The 26,289-nt window shown below is 44.5% G+C and overlaps 1 long non-coding RNA gene across 1 annotated transcript in view; it reads right to left on the bottom strand.

Annotated features, from left to right (window-relative positions):
- LOC120991849 overlaps positions 1–26,289 on the bottom strand; it is a 106,637-nt gene that overhangs the window by 74,093 nt on the left and 6,255 nt on the right. The window contains exon 2 of the long non-coding RNA XR_005776837.1: positions 18,318–18,425. This is a non-coding gene — a long non-coding RNA (uncharacterized LOC120991849). The remainder of the gene's footprint in view (positions 1–18,317; positions 18,426–26,289) is intronic.

Here is a 26,289-nt window from a genome sequence, read left to right as displayed (position 1 = left end):
TACGCATTACAGAGAGGAGGGTCTCATCCGCTCTAAAGACAAGCTGTGTCCGTCCGGCGGGATCGGAGGACTCCCCATTGTCAACATCCTGGTCCCCCGACCTGATGGACTTGAGTAACTTCTGCGTCTTTTCTGGAGGGAAAAAGCAAGAAGTAAATTCTTCTTCCTCGGAAGAAGACCCCAAAGAACAGGGGGTAGGTCTTTCGCCCGGTGCGACCACATCCATGGGAGTCTGAGAGGGTCCTGGTAGCCTCTCATTAAGCAGCCGCACCACTCCCTTAATGGAATCATCCACGTATGTCTTCGTCCACTGAAACATTTCCTGCATCGTGGGTTCCGTGGATGCCGTGCGACAACTCTCACATCTAGAGTAAGGACAGCTGTCGTCTAAGGGTGTGTTACATTCGTAACACGCCAGATGCTTCCTCTTGGCCCCAGCCTTTCGCTGATCCGGATCCTTAGGAGAAGCCATGGTCTGTAATTAGAAAGAACACAGGTCATAACACCTACAAATTTACCTGGAGGTGGTGAAACAAGACCTTATGGGGGCCCACCAGCACTAGAAGAAATCAGAGCTGTAAAAGAGGAAACCACAAACCCAAGCCAAGCAATACAAGAATATCTCAAGGCACAGGGAACTCTGGAGCTAGCTTGTGAAAGCGATGCAACCAGAGCACTGACTGACAGGCTCTGGGCGCTTAAGAGGAGGAAGCCCCGCCCCCTGGGCGGAGCCTCAATCGTAACGAGCCCAAAGATATAACAGAGCCTATACAGGCTCAGCTTGCCCTATATGTCTCCCCCAACTAATCCTGGATCCCAGGATGTTTATGGGGAGACAGTTCTAATAGAAGTGGTGAGGTTTAAACCCTCACTGCATCGCTACGAAAAACCGGAAGTGACGTAGCGCACCTAGTGCGCGTCACTTCCGGAAGATGGCGGCGCCCATAGCGCCGCACACATGCGGCAATGGAAGGACGGGATACCGCAGCTGAGTTGGAGGAAGAGGGGAGGGGACACCCCTCTCCCCGACGGTACCCCAGAGATAAAAATCGCCGCGATCAGGCCTATGATAAAGGCAATGAGAGGCCAAGAAGGGTCAAACTTTTTAGATCAAGGAAAAAAGAGCCCCTAGCACTCTTCATCTCCCTGAGGGGGAGCGACACGCCAGTCCACCTGTCCAGAGGACAGAAAAAAACACGGTGGGCTGGGGGTGATCTCCTCCCTTTCAGGGAGCTGAAGATCGTTTATTGGTTCTTGGGCTCATTAAAATTCCGCCGGTCCTACCAGTCCACATGGGCAGTTAACCCCATCTGTGCTGCTGGTAGGACGTAAGGGAAACTTCAGTATTGATTGGAATCGATTACGGGTCATGGTATTTCTGTAAATTGGAGCGTGGTGCAAGACATCCGCACTCCAACCCTGAATAAACTTTGGTTTTTTAACAAGGCCCATATGCAGCAAGAGCCCCCAAAAGGCCATCATCTCTGCTGCATTTACTGGGGTCCAACCTTCGGGTCTAGCGTATGGCGATGTAGGGTTCTGAGCAATGAATTGCTGGCCGTATAAATTTGTTTGGGTTACATTCAAATTTTAAAAATCTTCAGAGAATAAGATTAAAAACAAAATCAATTTCAGTGAAGTCCGCACAATCTATTTGAATTCCGGACTGACCCACAAACTCAGGAATTTGGGGCTGATAATCCTCAGGGCGTGGGGTCCATTAGGGGTCACTCTGGGGGGGCTGCCTTAGCTGTTTTTCTGGGGCACCTTCTAGAGCGTCCCTCATCAGCAGCTGATGATGATGAGGGGGTAGAGAAGTTGAAGAAAGTGGCCTCCTCTTCTCCCTCACTAGCAGACTCAGTATCAGAGGCAATGATGGTGTATGCCTCTTCAGCTAGATTTACTCGTTGGGACGGATGGGACATTTTTATTTTATTGGGGTGGAACGTGTGAAATGTGTAAACCTTTATTTATTGTGAGGGGTGTGTATGTTATGTTTTCACGCGTGAAGGGGCTTGGAATAAATTTTAAAAAAAAGGGGAAAAAGCAGATGCGACCAGTAATGGACACTACTGATCGGTGCTCAGTGGTTGCAAAATGCATGCACGCAGATGGGGCGTTTGTGAAAAATTCTAAACTGACTCTAACTGAAATTTTGAGAGTTGACAGCAACAGATTCCAAATGCAAATAGCAGACTTGAAATGACCTCTGGACCTTTTATCTGCTCATTGTAATAGGGATAATGAGGGAATAACACACACCTGGCCATGGAACAGCTGAGAAGACAATTGTCCCATTACCTTTGGTCCTTTAACAAGTGGGAGGCACATATGCAAACTGTTGTAATTTCTGCACCGTTCACCTGATTTAGATGTAAATCCCCTCAAATTAAAGCTGACAGTCTGCAGGTAAAGCACATCTTGTTCGTTTCATTTCAAATCCATTGTGGTGGTGTATAGAGCCAAAAATGTTAGAATTGTGTCCATGTCCCAATATTTATGGACCTGACTGTAAGGGGAAGGTCTGATATGGAGGTCAGTGTTAAAGGGCAGATTGCTGTAGAGGCCACTGTTAAGGTGACAGAGTGTTGTGCAAATCACTGTTAAGGAGACTGGGTACTGTGGAGGTCACTAATAAATAGGCTGCCGCTGAGGAGGTCACTGTTAAAGGGGTGGAATGCTGTGAAGCTCACTGTTAAAGGGGCAGGCTGCTGTGGAGGTCACTGTTAAAGGGGCGGGCTGCTGTGGAGGTCACTGTTAAGGGGGTGGAATGCTGTGAAGCTCACTGTTAAAGGGGCAGGCTGCTGTGGAGGTCACTGTTAAAGGGGCGGGCTGCTGTGGAGGTCACTGTTAAGGGGGTGGAATGCTGTGAAGCTCACTGTTAAAGGGGCAGGCTGCTGTGGAGGTCACTGTTAAAGGGGCGGGCTGCTGTGGAGGTCACTGTTAAGGGGGTGGAATGTTGTGAAGCTCACTGTTAAAGGGGTGGGATGCTGTGGAGGTCACTGTTAAGAGGGCGAGATGCTGTGGAAGTCACTGTTAAAGGGGCGGGCACTGTGGAGGTCTCTGTTAAGGGGGCGAGATGCTGTGGAAGTCACTGTTAAAGGGGCAGGCACTGTGGAGGTCTCTGTTAAGGGGGCAGGGAAAGGGACAGGGATGGAGAGTTGTTTAGGGATCTGGAACTGCTGCAAATGAAAAAAAATCAGTGCAGCAATTCCAGATGTTCTTTTACTTTTTGTCTGTCTTCTTCTTTCAGCAGGAAAAGCTCGAATAGCAGTGGTGGTGCACCACAAGTCCCAGTAAGCCAACAAGCAGCACAGAGAAGCATAGAACCTCTGTGCACGAAGTCACCAGCTAGAATGGCTGCCTGCAGACAGGTTCAGCCCTTTCCTGTGCTGCTATAGCGCTGCTCCAGCCAAACGCAGCACAGGCAGGGGACCCCAAACACTGGTGTCCCCTGCCTGACCTCGGGGGAGATAGGTGCTGACAAGTTCAGCACCAGTCACCCCTGTACGACCCCCCTGCAGCTCCATGAATGGTTAAAAAACCATCCGAAGCTGCGATTGGCCGGTCTGCAGAAACCGGCCAATGCGATTGGGGCTGCAGGGGGGGCGGAAAAAACTCCCTGTTCCCCAGGGAAATTTGGGTGCCTGCCGTGCAGAGCAGACATCGTACCCCCCTCCCCAAGCAAAATTGCGCCGTAGCTCTATGGCGCTGGAATTTAAAACACAGTGAAATATTGTACTTATGCAACTGTTAACTTATCTTGCATTTGATGCTATGTGCCTGGTTTCCAACATGTGGTGTAAGTCTGGCAGAGTCCTTGAGACAAGAATGGAGCTAACCATTCCATTCTTTTCCCCCCTTTGGGCAGAAGTGGGCTGACCCGCTTCCCAACAAGGAACCATTTTTTTTTAGGACGTTAAGTTAGTTGAAGTTGGACTCCTAAGGGACATGACATGGTGCAGCAAGGGGATGCGCATCCCTCCTTCTGCTGCAGGGGCCTGGGAAGCAGCTCTTAGAGCACCTTGCTCCTTGCTTTTGACTGACCTATAAACTTCATTTACATGAGAGGGAAAATGGGCAAGAGACAACCTACACATTGAGCAGATAACAGACTTAAGCCAGATAGGAACTAAGAGAAGCATTTGGGTTAATTCCAGCCAAGTAAAGAAATGTTTTTTTTGTATTACCAAGTTCAGTCAGTAAACTACATTCAAGTTTCTAAGTCTGGACTTCTTAATCTACTTCAACTCAATTATTGCAGCGAACCTCTCAAGGAGCAACAGCCTGAGGTAGGACCACCATGACTCAAAGATACTACAGTAGGGCATATTATACCACTCGCAGACCCAGTGGCGGATCCAGAGCATGGTCTCGGGAGGGTCACTTCCAGATAGTTTTGTGGCGGCGGACAGAAAATTATGTGGTGCTTATGGAACCGACGATTTCATTTAACCTCTCGTACAGCTCTAACCTTATTTAAAAACAAGTCTTTCCAAGAAATAAATGATCGTTCGTCTAACAGAGCTGGAATTTCTATTTTCTTTTATTAAATAAGATGTATAACTTATACCAGGCCAGCTCATAAGTTACCAAGGGCAGTCTCCAGATAACTAGTACCTGGTGGTTTGAGGTGGCTGATGATTAAGGATGAGGTCGCTGATTCCGCTGAGTGAGTGGCTTGGCTGGCAGAGAGAGAGAGCCACGAGGCAGGGCAATGGCGATGGGGTGAATGAGTCTGAGACTAGTGGCAGTGGACATAGAGCTACTGGGCAGTGGCATGTGGCAGACTAGTGCTGTGTGTGAGTCTGTCAGACTGTCACTGGCACCGCCGCAGTGGTCCGCAACCCCTGAGGTGAGGTCCCGTCCCTGTCCCGACTCCCATGCGGCGCTGCTCTGTTCCGGACTCCAGTTCCCGGGTCCGGAATTGGTGGGCGGGCCTAATTAGAACGGCGCCGGCTTGTACCGCGCCAGTATATGTGAAGGGGACCTGAAAAACGTATTAAAGAGGACCTTTCATGGGTCCAAACATTGTAAGATAACTATCTGTTTATGTAGCGCGGCGCCCAGGGATCTCACTGCACTTACTATTATCCCTGGGCGCCGCTCCGTTCACCCGCTGTGGCTGTATGGTAATTGCTACTATCGGAACACCAGGGAGGAGTCTGCCCTGTTTCTCCCTGGGTATTCCTTCTCCCTGGCTGTAAGGCTGTCCAATCGCAGTGCAGAGCTCACAGCGGACGAACGGAGCGGCGCCCACTGTTTTACTATATTTTTGGGGGGAGCAATAGACACATTGCCCCACCACGGATCCGCCAGTGCGCAGACCTCAACACGATAGACTGGGGCATAGGCGTGTGCCTGGGCACACTCTAATCAAGCCTCAAAATTGAGGTTCTGTCACCTCCGGCAGCTGCCTCTTGAGCCCCGCTGGTTAGCGAATACTAATGAAGCGCTTCCATTTTGGAATCGCTCATTAGTACCGGAGGACCAGGAAGCGGTGAACGGTCTGTACTTACTGCTCCCTGGTCCTCGGCTGTCGGCTGTGCAGGGCTGCGCACAGCGTGAGGCGCTTTGTGAGGTCACGATGTGCGCACCAGTTCAGAGCACACAGCCGAGAGCCGACATCAGGAGAAACAAAATCGCGGGCTGCGAGGAGCGGCGGCGTCCAGGAGCAGAGAGTTAAGTGTTTTTTTATTTTATAAAAAATGAGGCTACTGGGGGCATAATGGGGGCTAATGAGAGGCATAATGGAGGCTAATGAGGCATATGGGGGCTAATGAGGCATAATGGGGCTAATGAGAGGCATAATGGGGGCTAATGAGGCATATGGGGGCTAATGAGGCATATGGGATCTAATGAGGCATATGGGAGCTAATGAGGCATAAGGGCTGATAATGGGGGCTAATGAGGCATAAGGGCTGATAATGGGGCTAATGAGGCATAAGGGATGATGATGGGGCTATTGAGGCATAATGGGGTCTAATGAGGCATAATGGAGTCTAATGAGGCATAATGGGGTCTATTGAGACATAACATGGGCTAATGAGAGCGATAATGGGGGCTAATGAGGCATAAGGGCTAATAATGGGGGCTAATGGCATAAAGACTATATATATACAGGGAGTGCAGAATTATTAGGCAAGTTGTATTTTTGAGGATTAATTTTATTATTGAACAACAACCATGTTCTCAATGAACCCAAAAAACTCATTAATATCAAAGCTGAATATTTTTGGAAGTAGTTTTTAGTTTGTTTTTAGTTTTAGCTATTTTAGGGGGATATCTGTGTGTGCAGGTGACTATTACTGTGCATAATTATTAGGCAACTTAACAAAAAACAAATATATACCCATTTAAATTATTTATTTTTACCAGTGAAACCAATATAACATCTCAACATTCACAAATATACATTTCTGACATTCAAAAACAAAACAAAAACAAATCAGTGACCAATATAGCCACCTTTCTTTGCAAGGACACTCAAAAGCCTGCCATCCATGGATTCTGTCAGTGTTTTGATCTGTTCACCATCAACATTGCGTGCAGCAGCAACCACAGCCTCCCAGACACTGTTAAGAGAGGTGTACTGTTTTCCCTCCTTGTAAATCTCACATTTGATGATGGACCACAGGTTCTCAATGGGGTTCAGATCAGGTGAACAAGGAGGCCATGTCATTAGATTTTCTTCTTTTATACCCTTTCTTGCCAGCCACGCTGTGGAGTACTTGGACGCGTGTGATGGAGCATTGTCCTGCATGAAAATCATGTTTTTCTTGAAGGATGCAGACTTCTTCCTGTACCACTGCTTGAAGAAGGTGTCTTCCAGAAACTGGCAGTAGGACTGAGAGTTGAGCTTGACTCCATCCTCAACCCGAAAAGGCCCCACAAGCTCATCTTTGATGATACCAGCCCAAACCAGTACTCCACCTCCACCTTGCTGGCGTCTGAGTCGGACTGGAGCTCTCTGCCCTTTACCAATCCAGCCACGGGCCCATCCATCTGGCCCATCAAGATGGAGATTTCATCAGTCCATAAAACCTTAGAAAAATCAGTCTTGAGATATTTCTTGGCCCAGTCTTGACGTTTCAGCTTGTGTGTCTTGTTCAGTGGTGGTCGTCTTTCAGCCTTTCTTACCTTGGCCATGTCTCTGAGTATTGCACACCTTGTGCTTTTGGGCACTCCAGTGATGTTGCAGCTCTGAAATATGGCCAAACTGGTGGCAAGTGGCATCTTGGCAGCTGCACGCTTGACTTTTCTCAGTTCATGGGCAGTTATTTTGCGCCTTGGTTTTTCCACACGCTTCTTGCGACCCTGTTGACTATTTTGAATGAAACGCTTGATTGTTCGATGATCACGCTTCAGAAGCTTTGCAATTTTAAGAGTGCTGCATCCCTCTGCAAGATATCTCACTATTTTTGACTTTTCTGAGCCTGTCAAGTCCTTCTTTTGACCCATTTTGCCAAAGGAAAGGAAGTTGCCTAATAATTATGCACACCTAATATAGGGTGTTGATGTCATTAGACCGCACCCCTTCTCATTACAGAGATGGACATCACCTAATATGCTTAATTGGTAGTAGGCTTTCGAGCCTATACAGCTTGGAGTAAGACAACATGCATAAAGAGGATGATGTGGTCAAAATACTCATTTGCCTAATAATTCTGCACTCCCTGTATATACATACACACGCCGTGTGTGTGTGTGTTTGTGCTTTAGGGTGCACACCCTAATGCAATAGGCTGCGCACGCCTATAGACTGGGGCTCCCCGAGGTGTACGTTGCACTATTGCTCTTCTTACAATGCTGAGATGTAATGTACTTGTGTACATAAGGCCTTATATGCAAGTTTTTTTTTTATTTGTATCCCCACTTATGAGGAAACGTGTCGGTACAGACTTTCTTATATTCCCTGATGTAGTTTTTCAACTACACATACATTGCCAGTATAATTTCTTATTAAATAAAAGACCCAGAATGAAAAACAGATTATTTTCTAAGTACTGGATGTCATAAGACCACATCTGTATCATAGAAGGAACCGTTTGCATCATGTTTTGTTGCTATGGAAACTTTTGACAAACACCCACTAAACAATGTGACAAAGCATTTCCTACTTTAAATGTAACTAAATATAAAGTGACCTAGATGGGGTTTTCCTTCTTCAAACTCCTGAAGGTGATGTCAATGAAGATGAGTACTGTAGTTACATTTTCTCAAGCATTTGAGCTATGGGCAACCTTGAACTTTTTGATTATCAATTTTCTCCATAAATTGCAAATTTAAACAAACTTCACAATTGTCTTTATAAAAGTTCCTTACCATTTTCTTCTGCAGAATGTGTGTAAGACGCTCAACCTAATTGCTGGTACTGCTCAGTGTGACATATACAGCACAGCACTGCTCCTGTTTCTGATGACCCTCTACCGGCTTCTACCTCACTTTGCTCAGTCAGTGTTAAAGGTACATTATATAGACATTACTAAGTATTAGGACCCAACTCTTAATTATTGAGTTCCAATGTTTCATTCATTGTCACAACCACTCCCATATAACATCCAGCCCCCGCCCATACAATCTACGATTACCACAGGTGGATAACATCCAGCGCCGCCAGTGCAGTCTGCCATTACCACAGGTGTATAACATCCAGCCCCCACCCACGGAGTCTACCATTACCACAGGTGTATAACATCCAGCCCAGCCTGTATACACCAACCATTACTATAGGTGTATAACATTCAGCCCTGGCCATGCAGTCTGCCATTACCACAAGTGGATATTACCCAGCCCTGGCCATGCAGTCTGCCCATACCACAGGTGTATAACATCCAGCCCCTGCCCACAGAGTCTACCATTACCACAGGTGTATAACATCCAGCGCCGCCAATGCAGTCTGCCATTACCACAGGTGTATAACATCCAGCCCCCGCCCACGGAGTCTACCATTACCACAAGTGTATAACATCCAGCCCCACCTGTGCAGTCTGCCATTACTATAGGTGTATAACATACAGCTCTGGCCATGCAGTCTGCCATTACCACAAGTGGATATTACCCAGCCCTGGCCGTGCAGTCTGCCATTACCACAGGCGAATAACATCCAGTCCCTGGCCTTGCATTCTACCATTAACAAATGTATATAAAATCCAGCCTCTGACCATGTAGTCTGCCATTACCACCGGTGTATAACATCCAGCACCTAGATAGCCATATAGTCCACCGTTACCACAGGTGTATAACGTCCAGCCTCTAGCCATATAGTGTGCGATTACCAAAGGTGTATACCATCCAGCCTCTAGCCATGCAGTCTACCATTACCACAGGTGTATAGAATCCAGCCTCTAGCCATGCAGTCTACCATTACCACAGGTGTATAACATCCAGCCTCTAGCCATGCAGTCTACCATTACTACAGGTGTATATCATCCAGCCTCTAGCCATGCAGTCTGCCATTACCACAGGTGTATAACATCCAGCCTCTAGCCAAGCAGTCTACCATTACCACAGTGTATAACATCCAGCCTCTAGCCATGCAGTCTACCATTACCACAGTGTATAACATCCAGCCTCTAGCCATATAGTCTGCCATTACCACAGGTGTATACCATCCAGCCTCTAGCCATATAGTGTGCGATTTCCACAGGTGTATATCATCCAGCCTCTAGCCATATAGTCTGCCGTTACAACAGGTGTATACCATCCAGCCTCTAGCCATGCAGTCTACCATTGCCATAGTGAATAACTTCCAGCCTCTAGTCATACAGACTGCTATTACCACAGGTGTATAACATCCAACCCTAGCCATGCAGTTGCCTTTACAGACATTTGTGAAAGAATGGCTCATTGAAAAGAGTTTGCTTAATTCCAGCGTGTTTCTGTCTTCCCTCCTAGATATTCCACCATCACCTGTGAGCAGTCTTATTGTAAAGTGGAAGGAACCACAGCAGCTCAGCCATGAGAAAGAGACCACGTAAAGTTATAAGGTGAGATGTTTTATAATTGGTGTAAAGAAAGACTGGCTTAGTTGCTCATAGCAAGCAATCAGATTCCACCTTTCATTTTTCAAAGGTGGAATCGGATTGGTTGCTATGGGCAACTAAACCAGTTTTTCTTTACAACAGTTTTGATAAATCTCCCCCATAGAGCGGGGTCAGCGAGTACTCATTATACACTGAGTCTCATTATACACTGCTCATTTCCATAGTTACGACCACGCTGCAGTCCAGCAGAGGTGGCCTCTCTGGTAACTGGGACCATGGATTTGGCTGTTGTCTTTCCTATATTGTACAAGCACGGCCAACGCTGCTGGATTGCAGGGTGGTCATAACTATGGAAATGAACAGCGTACAATGTGATAAGAAAATGGCAGAAAAGGGTAAATTACAGTAGTCACGAATAAAGCTATGATTATACGTGGGGTCCAGTGAAGACGGTGAAGACACATCCAGCATCTGTTACAGGTGGGTAGGGTTGAAACACAGACCTCACATCCAGCGTGTATTACAGGGGAGGACATATCTACGTGAAAAAGGTCTGACGGTAGGAGCAGGCAACTTTTTAAAAACACAAGATAACCACTAACATATAGAAAAATTATTTTGTCAAAATGTTCAATGCCCTTTAAATGGCAGATAACAAAGAAGGGAGAATCAAATGCTTAGAACGGCATAGTACGCGGTGGTCACTGAACTTTCCCACAACTTATCTGATCGCCAATGTGCTAAATTGTAAAGGTGAATTATTGAGTACTTTTTGCAGGAAGTCTCAGCATTAGGGCTCATGCACACAAACTTATTTTCATTCCGCTTCCGTTCCGTTTTTTTTTTTTTGCGGACCTTATGCGGAACCATTCACTTGAATGGGTCCGCAAAAACAACGGAAGGTACTCCATGTGCATTCCGTTTCCGTATTTCCATTCCACAAAAAAGTAGTGCATGTCCTATTAATGTCCGCAAATCACGGTCCGAGGCCACATTCAAGTCAATGGTTCCATAAAAAATATGGAAGGCACACGGAACACTTCCGCATGTCATCCATATTTAATACGTATTTTGCGGATCCATACTGTAGAAATCCTATGCCCAGCCCATATTGCTCATGTGTTTGGTGATTAAAAAGTTACTGTTTCTGTTTCCAATCCGCAAAAAACGGATCGCATACGGAAACCATACGGATATGTTTTGTGGAATAATGGCATGGAAGAGGACTTAAATCAGAGAAAAAAAGGACCGCAAAACAACAACGGTCATGTGCATGAGGCCCCAATAGACTGTGGATCAGCACCAGAACTGCAGAGAACTACAGGTGAGAAGACTGCATGGGCAGACAAGAAATAGAAAAGAGTTATAAACCTAAAAATGTATTTATTTTTACAAATAATTCTTAATTTGGTTTTAAATCAATAAAACAAATGTATCACCCCCTTTGAAGGGTGCATATATAATATCTCCTGATTTTTCTAAATAAACACACAATTACATAGAATACAATACAAAACACTACAATACATATAACAAAACACACATAAACATACTTAGGATGTCCTAGCCAGTTGTCTTTTCACCCTATCCTCGTTCTGGTTTCACTCTTCCCCTTTCCATAACCTTCGCATCAGAGAGTTATCGATGCCACCAACCTATCCCCACTATCTTTCAGAAAACCTTCTTCTAAATCACCTTCCTAAACCTAGGACCATTTATACTGCAAACCTATTCTTTTAGTTCACATTCTGAGGACAGTACAGCTGTACTTAAAGAGGTTGTCCGAGTAATTTTTTTGTTCTTTGTATGTTTCTAACTAGAGAAATGTAACAGCTTTCTAATTAACTCACTTTATCTCCAGTGGCTGGTTTCTCAGATTTCACTGAGGATCACATGACCTGTGATGTCAGCTTCTCTCCCTGCTCTGATAATGTTAGTGCACAAGCCTGAGAGATCTGTACAGAAGAAGTCACTGTGCTGGCCACGCCCCCCTGCACTGCCAGCTGCTGCTTATTGCGCTCTCCCAGGATTCTTAACCCCTTCAGCTGCACAGACTCAGGGCTGAAGTGTTTACTGTGTAGCAGTACACGGTGACACAACCCTTTCGGTTTTGCTCCCATTTTGCATGAGTTGAACTCAAAGATCTGAAACATATGTGGCTCCGGGCCCCACATACAGCCACACATTGCCCTAGAACAGGGATGGTCAAGCTGCGTCCCTTCAGTTGTTGCAAAACTACAACTCCCAGCATGGCCTAATAGCTGTAGGCTGGAGGGCATCCCTGCCCTAGAAGGTGATATGTAGTCGTGCATGGAACGCTTGATTTAGAAATAACAGCTCTATGTTCTGCCTCATAGGAAGGGTTGGATGATGATTTGTGCCATATTTTTCCTGGAGAACTTGGTTGGATTCTTCGCATGAGTGGGCTGTAAATATTGAGGGTTTTACACTATTTAGGAAAGACCGGGTCAATAGAAAAGGAGGCGGCCTGTGCCTACACTGTGTGCAGAATTATTAGGTAAATGAGTATTTTGACCACATCATCCTCTTTATGCATGTTGTCTTACTCCAAGCTGTATAGGCTCGAAAGCCTACTACCAATTAAGCATATTAGGTGATGTGCATCTCTGTAATGAGAAGGGGTGTGGTCTAATGACATCAACACCCTATATCAGGTGTGCATAATTATTAGGCAACTTCCTTTCCTTTGGCAAAATGGGTCAAAAGAAGGACTTGACAGGCTCAGAAAAGTCAAAAATAGTGAGATATCTTGCAGAGGGATGCAGCACTCTTAAAATTGCAAAGCTTCTGAAGTGTGATCATCGAACAATCAAGCGTTTCATTCAAAATAGTCAACAGGGTCGCAAGAAGCGTGTGGAAAAACCAAGGCGCAAAATAACTGCCCATGAACTGATAAAAGTCAAGCGTGCAGCTGCCAAGATGCCACTTGCCACCAGTTTGGCCATATTTCAGAGCTGCAACATCACTGGAGTGCCCAAAAGCACAAGGTGTGCAATACTCAGAGACATGGCCAAGGTAAGAAAGGCTGAAAGACGACCACCACTGAACAAGACACACAAGCTGAAACGTCAAGACTGGGCCAAGAAATATCTCAAGACTGATTTTTCTAAGGTTTTATGGACTGATGAAATGAGAGTGAGTCTTGATGGGCCAGATGGATGGGCCCGTGGCTGGATTGGTAAAGGGCAGAGAGCTCCAGTCCGACTCAGATGCCAGCAAGGTGGAGGTGGAGTACTGGTTTGGGCTGGTAGCATCAAAGATGAGCTTGTGGGGCCTTTTCGGGTTGAGGATGGAGTCAAGCTCAACTCCCAGTCCTACTGCCAGTTTCTGGAAGACACCTTCTTCAAGCAGTGGTACAGGAAGAAGTCTGCATCCTTCAAGAAAAACATGATTTTCATGCAGGACAATGCTCCATCACACGCGTCCAAGTACTCCACAGCGTGGCTGGCAAGAAAGGGTATAAAAGAAGAAAATCTAATGACATGGCCTCCTTGTTCACCTGATCTGAACCTCATTGAGAACCTGTGGTCCATCATCAAATGTGAGATTTACAAGGAGGGAAAACAGTACACCTCTCTGAACAGTGTCTGGGAGGCTGTGGTTGCTGCTGCACGCAATGTTGATGGTGAACAGATCAAAACACTGACAGAATCCATGGATGGCAGGCTTTTGAGTGTCCTTGCAAAGAAAGGTGGCTATATTGGTCACTGATTTGTTTTTGTTTTGTTTTTGAATGTCAGAAATGTATATTTGTGAATGTTGAGATGTTATATTGGTTTCACTGGTAAAAATAAATAATTGAAATGGGTATATATTTGTTTTTTGTTAAGTTGCCTAATAATTATGCACAGTAATAGTCACCTGCACACACAGATATCCCCCTAAAATAGCTAAAACTAAAAACAAACTAAAAACTACTTCCAAAAATATTCAGCTTTGATATTAATGGGTTTTTTGGGTTCATTGAGAACATGGTTGTTGTTCAATAATAAAATTAATCCTCAAAAATACAACTTGCCTAATAATTCTGCACTCCCTGTATATGTGAGGAGTGATCTGAAGACAAGTGTGAAAGAGGCAATTGTGGGTGCAGATGGTGAGGATGTGGAAACCTTATGGGTGGAAGTTCAAAGGGATATAAACACTGAAAAATAATACTTTGTATAATCTATAGACCCCCTAACATCACAGAGGAGATAAAAACGCAACTGTATAACCAAATATTAGCCATTGACATGGTTCTGCCTCAACCGCAAAGGGGAGAAGATTCCTCAACTTGCTGCAGGACCACTTTATGAGCCAGTTTGTAGAAGCTCCCATTAGGGGCGATGATCTGTTGGATCTGGCAATTTCTAATGATGCAGAGCTTGTTGGAAATGTTACTGTTCGAGAAACACTAGGTAATAGTGATCACAATATAATTATATCCCCCTGAACTATAAGAAGCAAACTCTGCCAGGCAGAGCAAAGACACTGAGTTTTAAAAAGGCAAATTTCCCTGGGTTGAGGGCAGCATTTCAGGGCATAGACTGGGAGCAGCGACTGTCACATAATAATACTGAGGATAAATGGGAGAGCTTCAAATACACATTGAGTAATTGCACTAAAAAAAGTATTCATTTAGGTAACAAGTATAAGCGGCTAAATTGGCACCAGTCAGTGGTAGATGGAAGATCCTTAAAAATGATAGAGAGTGGGATATAAGAATGGGCAGTGGGGATTTAGTGGAGGCAGGGGTTAGTGAGGAAAGTAGGGAGAAGACTTGGCAGAACTATACACAGATGAAAAATAGAGCTGCTGGTAACAAGAATCTGTTACATACAAACATCAACCAAGGTTGATCAACCCAAAAATCCCAGATATTCACTTTACAGGTAATAGTCATTTAAAATGTATTTTCACAAATTACAGAAGTCTAGCTAGCAAAACAGGGGAGCTGGAGGCTATTGTACTAGAAGAACAGATAGATGTAGTTGGTGTGCCTGAGACATGGTTGGATTCTTCACATGACTGGGCTGTAAATATTTAGGAAAGACAGGTTCAATAGAAAAGGTGGTGGAGTGTGCCTGTATGTGAGGAGTGATCTGAAGACATGTGTGAAAGAGGCAATTGTGGGTGAGGATGGTGATGATGTGGAAACCTTATGGGTGGAAGTTAAAAGGGATATAAACACAGAAAAAATAATACTTGGTGTAATCTATAGACCCCCTAACATCACAGAGGAGATAAAAACACAACTGTATAACCAAATAAAGTGGGTGGCACAGGCGGGTACAGTGGTCATAATGGGAGATTTTAACTTCCCAGACATTGACTGGGGTCATGGTTCTGCCTCAACCACAAAGGAGAGAAGATTCCTCAAATTGCTGCAGGACCACTTTATGGGCCAGTTTGTAGAAGCTCCCACTAGGGACGATGCTCTGTTGGATCTGGTAATCTCTAATAATGCAGAGCTTGTTGGAAATTTTACACTTCGAGAAACACTAGGTAATAGTGACCACAATATAATTATATTCCCCCTAAACTATAAGAAGCAAACTCTTTCAGGCATAGACTGCATTTCAGGGCATAGACTGGGGGCAGCGACTGTCACATAATAATACTGAGGATAAATGGGAGAGCTTCAAATCCACATTAAGTAATTGCACAAAATTTTTTATTCATTTAGGTAACAAGTATAAACGGTTAAAATTAAACACCCCATGGCTTGCAGCTACTGTAAAAAGGGCAATAAAAGACAAAAAAAAGGGCATTTAAAAAATACAAATCTGAGGGGTCAGCTGTAGCGCTTGAAGAGGGCTTAATAAAATCTGTAAAAAGGAGATAAAATTAGCAAAAATACAAAACTAAAAGCAGGTAGCAAAAGAGAGCAAAACAAATCCCCAAAAAATCTTTAAATATATAAATGCTAAAAAACCTAGGTCTGAGCAGGTAGGTCCCCTAAATAATGGTAAAGGGGGGGGGGGGGTAGTCACTGAAGATAACGAAAAGGCAGAGTTCCTAAATAGGTTTTTTAGCTCTGTATATACAAAATAAGTGAAAGGAGCTGATATCTGTGGCGCCGGGGCTGTTAGTACATCCAGTGATATACTCAATTGGGTAACTGTAGATATGGACCAAGATAAGTTAAATAGGGTAAATGTGAGTGCTTAAAGAGCTCTGTTCAGTCATTGCTGTGCCCCTGTTTATAATTTTTAAAGATTCTCTAGGTACTTGTACAGTGCCAAGTGATTGGCGCAAGGCAAATGTGGTGCCCATATTCAAAAAAGGATCAAAGTCACAGGTAATTATAGACCAGTTAGTTTAACTTCTGTTGTGGGAAAAATGTTTGAAGGAATCTTAATGGACTATATACAGGAGTATGTGACTATAAATAATATTATAAGTGATAACCAGCATGGGTTTACCAAGGACAGAAGTTGTGAGACTAACCTGATTTGTTTTTTATGAGGAGGTGAGTAGTAGCCTGGACAGAGGGGCGGCTGTGGATGTAGTGAGGTAAGTAGTAGTCTGGACAGAGGGGTGGCTGTGGATGTAGTGAGGTGAATAGGAGCCTGGACAGAGGTGCAGCTGTGGATCTAGTGAGGTAAGTAGAAGCCTGGACAGAGGGGTGGCTGTGGATACTGAGGTAAGTAGTAGCCTGGACAGAGGGGCGTCTGTGGATGTAGTGAGGTAAGTAGTAGCCTGGACAGAGGGGCATCTGTGGATGTAGTGAGGTAAGTAGTAGTCTGGACAGAGGGGCGGCTTTGGATGTAGTGAGGTAAGTAGTAGTCTGGACAGAGGGGCGGCTGTGGATGTAGTGAGGTGAGTAGAAGCCTGGACAGAGGGGCGGCTGTGGATGTAGTGATATGAGTAGAAGCCTGGACAGAGGGGCGGCTGTGGATGTAGTGAGGTGAGTAGAAGCCTGGACAGAGGGGCGGCTGTGGATGTAGTGAGGTAAGTAGTAGCCTGGACAGAGGGGCGGCTGTGGATGTAGTGAGGTGAGTAGTAGCCTGGACAGAGGGACAGCTGTGGATGTAGTGAGGTGAGTAGAAGCCTGGACAGATGGACAGCTGTGGATGTAGTGAGGTAAGTAGTAGTCTGGACAGAGGGGCGGCTGTGGATGTAGTGTTTCTGGATTTTGCAAAGGCTTTTGATACTGTCCCTCATAGACGTTTAATAGGTAAAGTAAGGTCTATTGGCTTGGAAAGTATAGTCTGTAATTGGATTGAAAACTGGCTGAAGGACCGTGTCCAGAGAGTTGTGGTCATTGATTCCTATTCAGAATGGTCCCGGGTTATAAGTGGTGACCCCAAGGTTCAGTGCTGGGCCCTCTATTATTTTATTTACTTATTAATGATATCGAGGATGGGATTAATAGCACTATTTCTATTTTTGCAGATGACACTAAGCTGTGTAGAACTGTGCAGTCTATGGAAGATGTCCACAAACTACAAGCTGACTTGAACACTCTGAGTGATTGGGCATCAACTTGCCAAATGAGGTTCAATGTGGATAAATGTAAATTTCTGCATCTTGGTAGTAATAATCTCTGTGCTTTATATGTCCTAGGGGATGTAACACTGGGAGAGTCACTTCTAGAGAAGGATTTGGGTGTCCTTGTAGATGGTAGATTGAATAACAGCACAATGTCAATCAGCTGCCTCTAAGGCCACCAGGATATTATCATGCATTAAACGAGGCATGGACTCGCAGGGCAGGGATGTAATATTACCACTTTACAAAGCGCTAGTGCGGCCTCATCTGGAATACGCAGTTCAGTTCTGGGCACCAGTCCATAGAAAGGACGCACTGCAGCTGGAAAAAGTACAGAGGAGAGCAACTAAACTGATAAGGGGCATGGAGGGTCTAAGTTATGAAGAAAGATTAAAACAATTGCATTTATTTAGTTTTGAGAAGAGACGTCCAAGGGGGACATAATTAACTTATACAAATTTATAAATGGGCCGTACAAAAAATAAGGTGAAAAACTGTTCCATGTAAAATGATAACTGTGAATCTGTGGAATAGACTTCCTCAGGACGTGGTCACAGCAGGAACAGGGGACAGTTTTAAAAAGGGTTTAGATGAATTCTTAAAATTAAACAACATTAATGCTTATGAAAACGTGTAGAAATCTGAGTCTCACTTCCTTCTGGGATTCGCGTCCCCACCGATCCCTTGGTTGAACTTGATGGACTTGTGTATTTTTTCAACCGTATTAACTATGTAACTATGTAACCTTGCCTCATGTCGCAAGCCTTACTTCCTAATAGTGAGACAACTTACATAGTAATGTACCATATACAATGAACATATGGCCATACTTACTGCTCCACAGCTGAGATCCAATAAGAATAAAAGCCAGATAATAATCCAAGGAAAAAGTATATATTTTAAGCCCCATGTTCTGTGTTACGTTGTTGCATTTACAAAAACCTAAAGTGAAAAACATAAGCAGTGAGTAAGAAGAATGAGATGTAAGCAAAAAGACATAAAACATGACTTATATATATATATATATATATATATATATATACAATATAAGACATAACCACCCATATGTTTAGTCCTTTATCTATGTAGAACTTACATATAGAATACGATTCTGGCTTCACCAGTATTTCAGGATACAGAAGTCAGGGTTAGCATGGCCGAAATGTGGAAAAGCTTTGTCAGCACGCCACAACAACCAGCACCACCAGCTGACATGGAACGTCTTAGCAGGCGGCAGCATTTCACCAACATGGTGGAGCAGTATGTGTGCACACACCTACACGTACTGAATGACGGGTCTGCCCCCTTCAACTTCTGGGTCTCCAAATTGGGCACATGGCCTGAGCTTGCCCTTTATGCATTGGAGGTGCTGGCCTGCCCTGCAGCCAGTATATTATCTGAACGTGTATTTAGCACGGCAGGGGGCGTCATCACAGACAAGCGCAGCCGCCTGTCCACAGCCAATGTGGACAAGCTCACGTTCATTAAAATGAACCAGGCATCGATCCCACAGGACTTGTCCGTACCTTGTGCAGAATAGACATGTATACCGGCACTAAGCAGCCATGTTAGACTCCAGCGCAGTTTATGCGTTCTCTTTGCAATTTCCCAATGTTTTGGGGCCTCCTTAAACTAAAAAACTAAAATGTAAGAAAAAAAAAATTGTTTCCTTTGCCTCTTCTGCCTGCACTGCCATGTCTGCCTCCACCTCCATCTCCAGGCTCCAGATTATTATGTCTTATATTGGCAGAGTACAGAAATATTCCGGCTGCACCCACAAAAAATGGCTAAATGTCACACAAAGAATTGACGGACATATTTAAAAAAATAAAACAGAAACAGTATCGGCTTCCTCTCCCACCTCCTCCTCCTCTTCCACCTCCTCCTCCTCTTCCACCTACACCGCCACCTCCATCTTTTTATGTATTTTATGTCATTTTCCTATCCACATTTGTTTTCAGGGAAATTGTCCTGTTCTTGCGCCCTTTTTGGTTCCTTTTGCAGCCCTCTAGCCCTTTCTATGACTTCTTTACAGCCATTTTTCCATCCTAAAGTTAAAGGGCTTCTGTCACCCCACTAAACTGTTTTTTTTTTTTGTGTACTTATAATCCCTATACTGCGATATATCTATACATTATGTTATTAATAATTTTAGTTCGGTAGATTTTGCAAAAAACTTACTTTTATGATATGCTAATTACCTGTCTACCAGCAAGTAGGGCGTCTACTTGCTGGTAGCAGCCGGAGAAAACCGCCCCCTCCTCTTGTTGATTGACAGGGCCAGCCGCAATCTCTTCCTCCGGCCGGCCCTGTCAGCATTTCAAAAATCGCGCGCCTGTGTTGATTCGGCGCAGGCGCTCTGAGATAAGGAGGCTCGGCTCCTCAGCACTCCCTCAGTGCGCCTGCGCCGATGACGTCTTCTCTTTCGGTGATGTCATCGGCGCAGGAGCACTGAGGGAGTGCTGAGGAGGCGAGCGTCCTTATCTCAGAGCGCCTGCGCCGAATCAACACAGGCGCGCAATTTTTGAAATGCTGACAGGGCCGGCCGGAGGATGAGATCGCGGCTGGCCCTGTCAATCAACAAGAGGAGGGGGCGGTTTTCTGCGGCTGCTACCAGCAAGTAGACGCCCTACTTGCTGGTAGACAGGTAATTAGCATATCATAAAATTAAGTTTTTTTGCAAAATCTACTGAACGAAAATTATTAATAACATAAGGTATAGCAATATCGCAGGATAGGGATTATAAGTACACAAAAATAAAAATCTGTTTAGTGGGGTGACAGAAGCCCTTTAAGGTCCCCATTGACTTCAAGGGGGTTCGGTGTTTGGAGACAATTTCGGAACTTGTCGAAGCAAAACATCCACCCGTACATTTATCCCTACCCATTTTTCCCTAAGGCTGTTTTTAATCAGTGCAGCAGATATGTGGAGCATGTGTTTCCTGAATTCAGAGTGCAGCTCTAAAGTATAATGGTGCCTTCACACACTGTTTGTTGCTGAATTTTCCTTGACTGAAAATCTGTTCATTTCAACTGAATGGGGCATGCAGAAATATATGTGCTTTTCACTCCATTCAAATGAATTGAACTGATTTTAGTCTCGGAATTTGGCAACAAAATTTGCAGTGTGTGTAGGCACTTTAATATAACAACGCTATGTAAATGAGGATCAGTACAGGATAAGTACTGTAATGTATGTACACAGTGACTGCACCAGCAGAATAGTGAGTGCAGCTCTGGAGTATAATACAGGATGTAACTCAGGATCAGTACAGGATAAGTAATGTATGTTCACAGTGACTGCACCAGCAGAATAGTGAGTTCAGCTCTGGAGTATAATACAGGATGTAACTCAGGATCAGTACAGGATAAGTAATGTACAGTACAGACCAAAAGTTTGGACACACCTTCTCATTCAAAGAGTTTTCTTTATTTTCATGACTATGAAGGCATCAAAACTATGAATTAACACATGTGGAATTATATACATAACAAACAAGTGTGAAACAACTGAAAATATGTCATATTCTAGGTTCTTCAAAGTAGCCGCCTTTTGCTTTGATTACTGCTTTGCACACTCTTGGCATTCTCTTGATGAGCTTCAAGAGGTAGTCCTCTGAAATGGTCTTCCAACAGTCTTGAAGGAGTTCCCAGAGATGCTTAGCACTTGTTGGCCCTTTTGCCTTCACTCTGCGGTCCAGCTCACTCCAAACCATCTCGATTGGGATTAGGTCCGGGGACTGTGGAGGCCAGGTCATCTGGCGCAACACCCCATCACTCTCCTTCATGGTCTAACAGCCCTTACTTTCAAAGTTTTCCTAATTTTTCGGCTGACTGACTGACCTTCATTTCTTAAAGTAATGATGGCCACTCGATTTTCTTTACTTAGCTGCTTTTTTCTTGCCCTAATACAAATTCTAACAGTCTATTCAGTAGGACTATCAGCTGTGTATCCACCTGACTTCTCCTCAACGCCACTGATGGTCCCAACCCCATTTATAAGGCAAGAAATCCCACTTATTAAACCTGACAGGGCACACCTGTGAAGTGAAAACTATTTCAGGGGACTACCTCTTGAAGCTCATCAAGAGAATGCCAAGAGTGTGCAAAGCAGTAATCAAAGCAAAAGGTGGCTACTTTGAAGAACCTAGAATGTGACATATTTTCAGTTGTTTCACACTTGTTTGTTATGTATATAATTCCACATGTGTTAATTCATAGTTTTGATGCCTTCAGTGTGAATCTACAATTTTCATAGTCCTGAAAATAAAGAAAACTCTTTGAATGAGAAGGTGTGTCCAAACTTTTGGTCTGTACTGTATGTACACAGTGACTGCACCAGCAGAATAGTGAGTGCAGCTCTGGAGTATAATACAGGATGTAACTGAGGATCAGTACAGGATAAGTAATGTAATGTATGTACACAGTGACTGCACCAGCAGAATAATGAGTGTAGCTCTGGAGTACAATACAGGATGTAACTCAGGATCAGTATAGAATAAGTAATGTATGTACACAGTGACTGCACCAGCAGAATAGTGAGTGCAGCTCTGGAGTATAATACAGGATGTAACTCAGGGTCAGTACAGGATAAGTAATGTATGTACACAGTGACTGCACCAGCAGAATAGTGAGTGCAGCTCTGGAGTATAATACAGGATGTAACTCAGGATCAGTACAGGATAAGTAATGTATGTGCACAGTGACTGCACCAGCAGAATAGTGAGTGCAGCTCTGGAGTATAATACAGGATGTAACTGAGGATCAGTACATGATAAGTAATGTAATGTATGTACACAGTGACTGCACCAGCAGAATAATGAGTGTAGCTCTGGAGTACAATACAGGATGTAACTCAGGATCAGTATAGAATAAGTAATGTATGTACACAGTGACTGCACCAGCAGAATAGTGAGTGCAGCTCTGGAGTATAATACAGGATGTAACTCAGGGTCAGTACAGGATAAGTAATGTATGTACACAGTGACTGCACCAGCAGAATAGTGAGTGCAGCTCTGGAGTATAATACAGGATGTAACTCAGGATCAGTACAGGATAAGTAACGTAATGTATGTACACAGTGACTATACCATCAGAAAAGCGAGTGCAGCTCTGGAATATAATACAGGATGTAACTCAGGATCAGTGCAGGATAAGTAATGTATGTGTACAAAGTGACTCCTATCAGCAGAATAGTGAGTGCAGCTCTGGAGTATAATACAGGATGTAAATCAGGATTAGTACAGGATAAGTAATGTAATTTATGTACACATAGCCTCTACCATCAGAATAGTGAGTGCAGCTCTGGAATAAAAATACAGGATGTAAATCAGGATTAGTACAGGATAAGTAATGTATGTACACAGTGACTGCACCAGCAGAATAGTGAGTGCAGCTCTGGAGTATAATACAGGATGTAACTGAGGATCAGTACAGGATAAGTACTGTATGTACACAGTGACTGCACCAGCAGAATAGTGAGTGCAGCTCTGGAGTATAATACAGGATGTAACTGAGGATCAGTACAGGATAAGTAATGTATGTACACAGTGACTGCACCAGCAGAATAGTGAGTGAAGCTCTGGAGTATAATACAGGATGTAACTGAGGATCAGTACATGATAAGTAATGTAATGTATGTACACAGTGACTGCACCAGCAGAATAATGAGTGTAGCTCTGGAGTATAATACAGGATGTAACTCAGGATCAGTACAGGATAAGTAATGTATGTACACAGTGACTGCACCAGCAGAATAGTGAGTGCAGCTTTGGAGTGTAATACAGGATGTAACTCAGGATCAGTACAGGATAATTAACGTAATGTATGTACACAGTGACTATACCATTAGAAAAGCGAGTGCAGCTCTGGAATATAATACAGGATGTAACTCAGGATCAGTGCAGGATAAGTAATGTATGTGTACAAAGTGACTCCTATCAGCAGAATAGTGAGTGCAGCTCTGGAGTATAATACAGGATGTAAATCAGGATTAGTACAGGATAAGTAATGTAATTTATGTACACATAGACTCTACCATCAGAATAGTGAGTGCAGCTCTGGAATAAAAATACAGGATGTAAATCAGGATTAGTACAGGATAAGTAATGTAATTTATGTACACATAGACTCTACCAGCAGAATAGTGAGTGCAGCTCTGGAGTATAATACAGGATGTAACTCAGGAGCAGTACGCGATTAGTAATGTATAGTGTTGATCGAGCACCAAAGTGCTCGAGTCGAACACCTCGGGATGCTAACGTGCTCTACTGAGCACAATGAAAGTCAATGGGAGAACCCGAGAATTAAACCAGGCACCCCCTGCTCTTAAGAGGGGAGGATGTATGGTTCATAAGAAATGGCCAGAAATTGATGGAAACACCACCGGAATGGCTCGGGAACAGCATGGGGAGGATGTTTAGATGCATCTTGGACTCCCAGGGTAACAATGTTGTCCGAGTAGTACGCCACCTTTACAGACTGACAGTAATACGCACAAAACCGAAGATAAAATCGATTTTAGATGGAGGAAAATTTTTTAGGAAACATTCTTTCCTGTATATCTACTTATATAAAGTGCAAGTGCTGCCAAAAATTACAAGGAAGAGGCATTCAGATACAACCTGTATATTGCATAAAGGAGGGCCTCATTCACATTGTGGGGAAATTGTTCAGGTAGCGGGACTCATACATTCATAAAGCATATGCACTAAGTAAAATGTCTTCCAAAAATTACAAGGAACCGGCACTCCAATACACCATTTATTACACATAAAGGAGGGGTTCATACACACCCTTGAAAAATTATGATTGATGGCCTGCTGGTGACCCTCAAAAACATTAGGAGCAAGGTCCTGCTGGTGACCCTCTAAAACATTACGGGCTAAGGCCTGCTGCTGAGCTGACTATTGAAAAAATTATTGACGAGTGCCTGCAGCTTAGCTAACAATGGAAAAAATTATGGGCGAGAGCCTGCTAGTGAGCTGACCCTGTAAAACATTATGGGCAAGGGCCTGCTGGTGACCTGACCCTCAAAAACATTATATGCGAGGGCCTGCAGGTGAGCTGACCCTCTAAAAAATTGTAGGTGAGGGCCTGCTAGTGAGCTGACCCTCTAAAACATTATATGTGAGGGCCTGCAGGTGAGCTAAACCTATAAAACATTGTAGGTGAGGGCCTGCTGGTGAGCTGACCCTCTAAAACATTATATGCGAGGACCTGCAGGTGAGCTGACCCTCTAAAAGATTGTAGGTGAGGGACTTCTGGTGAGCTGACCCTTTAAAACATTACATGTGAGGGCCTGCAGGTAAGCTGACCTTCTAAAAGATTGTAGGTGGGGGCTTGCTGGTGAGCTGACCCTCTAAAACATTAAATGCAAGGGCCTGCATGTGAGCTGACCCTATAAAAGATTGTAGTCGAGGGCCTGCTGTGAGCTGACCCTCAAAAACATTATATGCGAGGGCCTGCAGCTGAGCTGACCCGTTAAAAGATTGTAGGTGAGGGCCTGCAGGTGAGCTGACCCTTTAAAACATTATGGTAGAGGGCCTGCTGGTGAGCTGACCCTGTAAAACATTACATGCGAGGGCCTGCAGATGAGCTGGCCCTCTAAAAGATTAGGGGTGAGGGCCTGCTGGTGAGCTGACCCTGTAAAACATTATATGCAAGGGCCTGCTGGTGAGCTGACCCTCTAAAACATTATATGTGAGGGCCTGCAGGGGAGCTGGCCCTCTAAAAGATTGTAGGTGAGGGCCTGCTGGTGAGCTGACTCTCTAAAACATTAGATGTGAGGGCCTGCAGGTGAGCTGACCCTCTAAAACATTATATGTGAGGGCCTGCAGGTGAGCTAAACCTATAAAACATTGTAGGTGAGGGCCTGCTGGTGAGCTGACCCTCTAAAACATTATATGCGAGGACCTGCAGGTGAGCTGACCCTCTAAAAGATTGTAGGTGAGGGACTTCTGGTGAGCTGACCCTTTAAAACATTACATGTGAGGACCTGCAGGTAAGCTGACCTTCTAAAAGATTGTAGGTGGGGGCTTGCTGGTGAGCTGACCCTCTAAAACATTAAATGCAAGGGCCTGCATGTGAGCTGACCCTATAAAAGATTGTAGTCGAGGGCCTGCTGTGAGCTGACCCTCAAAAACATTATATGCGAGGGCCTGCAGCTGAGCTGACCCGTTAAAAGATTGTAGGTGAGGGCCTGCAGGTGAGCTGACCCTTTAAAACATTATGGTAGAGGGCCTGCTGGTGAGCTGACCCTGTAAAACATTACATGCGAGGGCCTGCAGATGAGCTGGCCCTCTAAAAGATTAGGGGTGAGGGCCTGCTGGTGAGCTGACCCTGTAAAACATTATATGCAAGGGCCTGCTGGTGAGCTGACCCTCTAAAACATTATATGTGAGGGCCTGCAGGGGAGCTGGCCCTCTAAAAGATTGTAGGTGAGGGCCTGCTGGTGAGCTGACTCTCTAAAACATTAGATGTGAGGGCCTGCAGGTGAGCTGACCCTCTAAAACATTATATGTGAGGGCCTGCAGGTGAGCTGACCCTCTAAAACATTAGATGTGAGGGCCTGCAGGTGAGCTGACCCTCAAAATCATTAGGAGCGACGGCAGAGTAATAATCATGTTTCTATGATGAAAGAAGGAGGACGAGAAAAGGAAGATTCAACCATATACCCTTTTTTGTGGTGGAAGGGGTGCATGGGAATACAGTGTATTCAATACACCATAAAGGCCACATTTAGAGTGCCTTTATGTTCAGCCGCTTTCCTCTGGTGGAGTTGGGAAGTTAGGGGCAATCCAGGCCT

The sequence above is a fragment of the Bufo bufo genome, chromosome 1, assembly GCF_905171765.1.
Source record: "Bufo bufo chromosome 1, aBufBuf1.1, whole genome shotgun sequence".
NCBI classification, from domain to species: Eukaryota; Metazoa; Chordata; class Amphibia; order Anura; family Bufonidae; genus Bufo; species Bufo bufo.
Note: the sequence above shows the minus strand (reverse complement) of the source record. Positions and strands in the feature narration are given on the sequence as shown.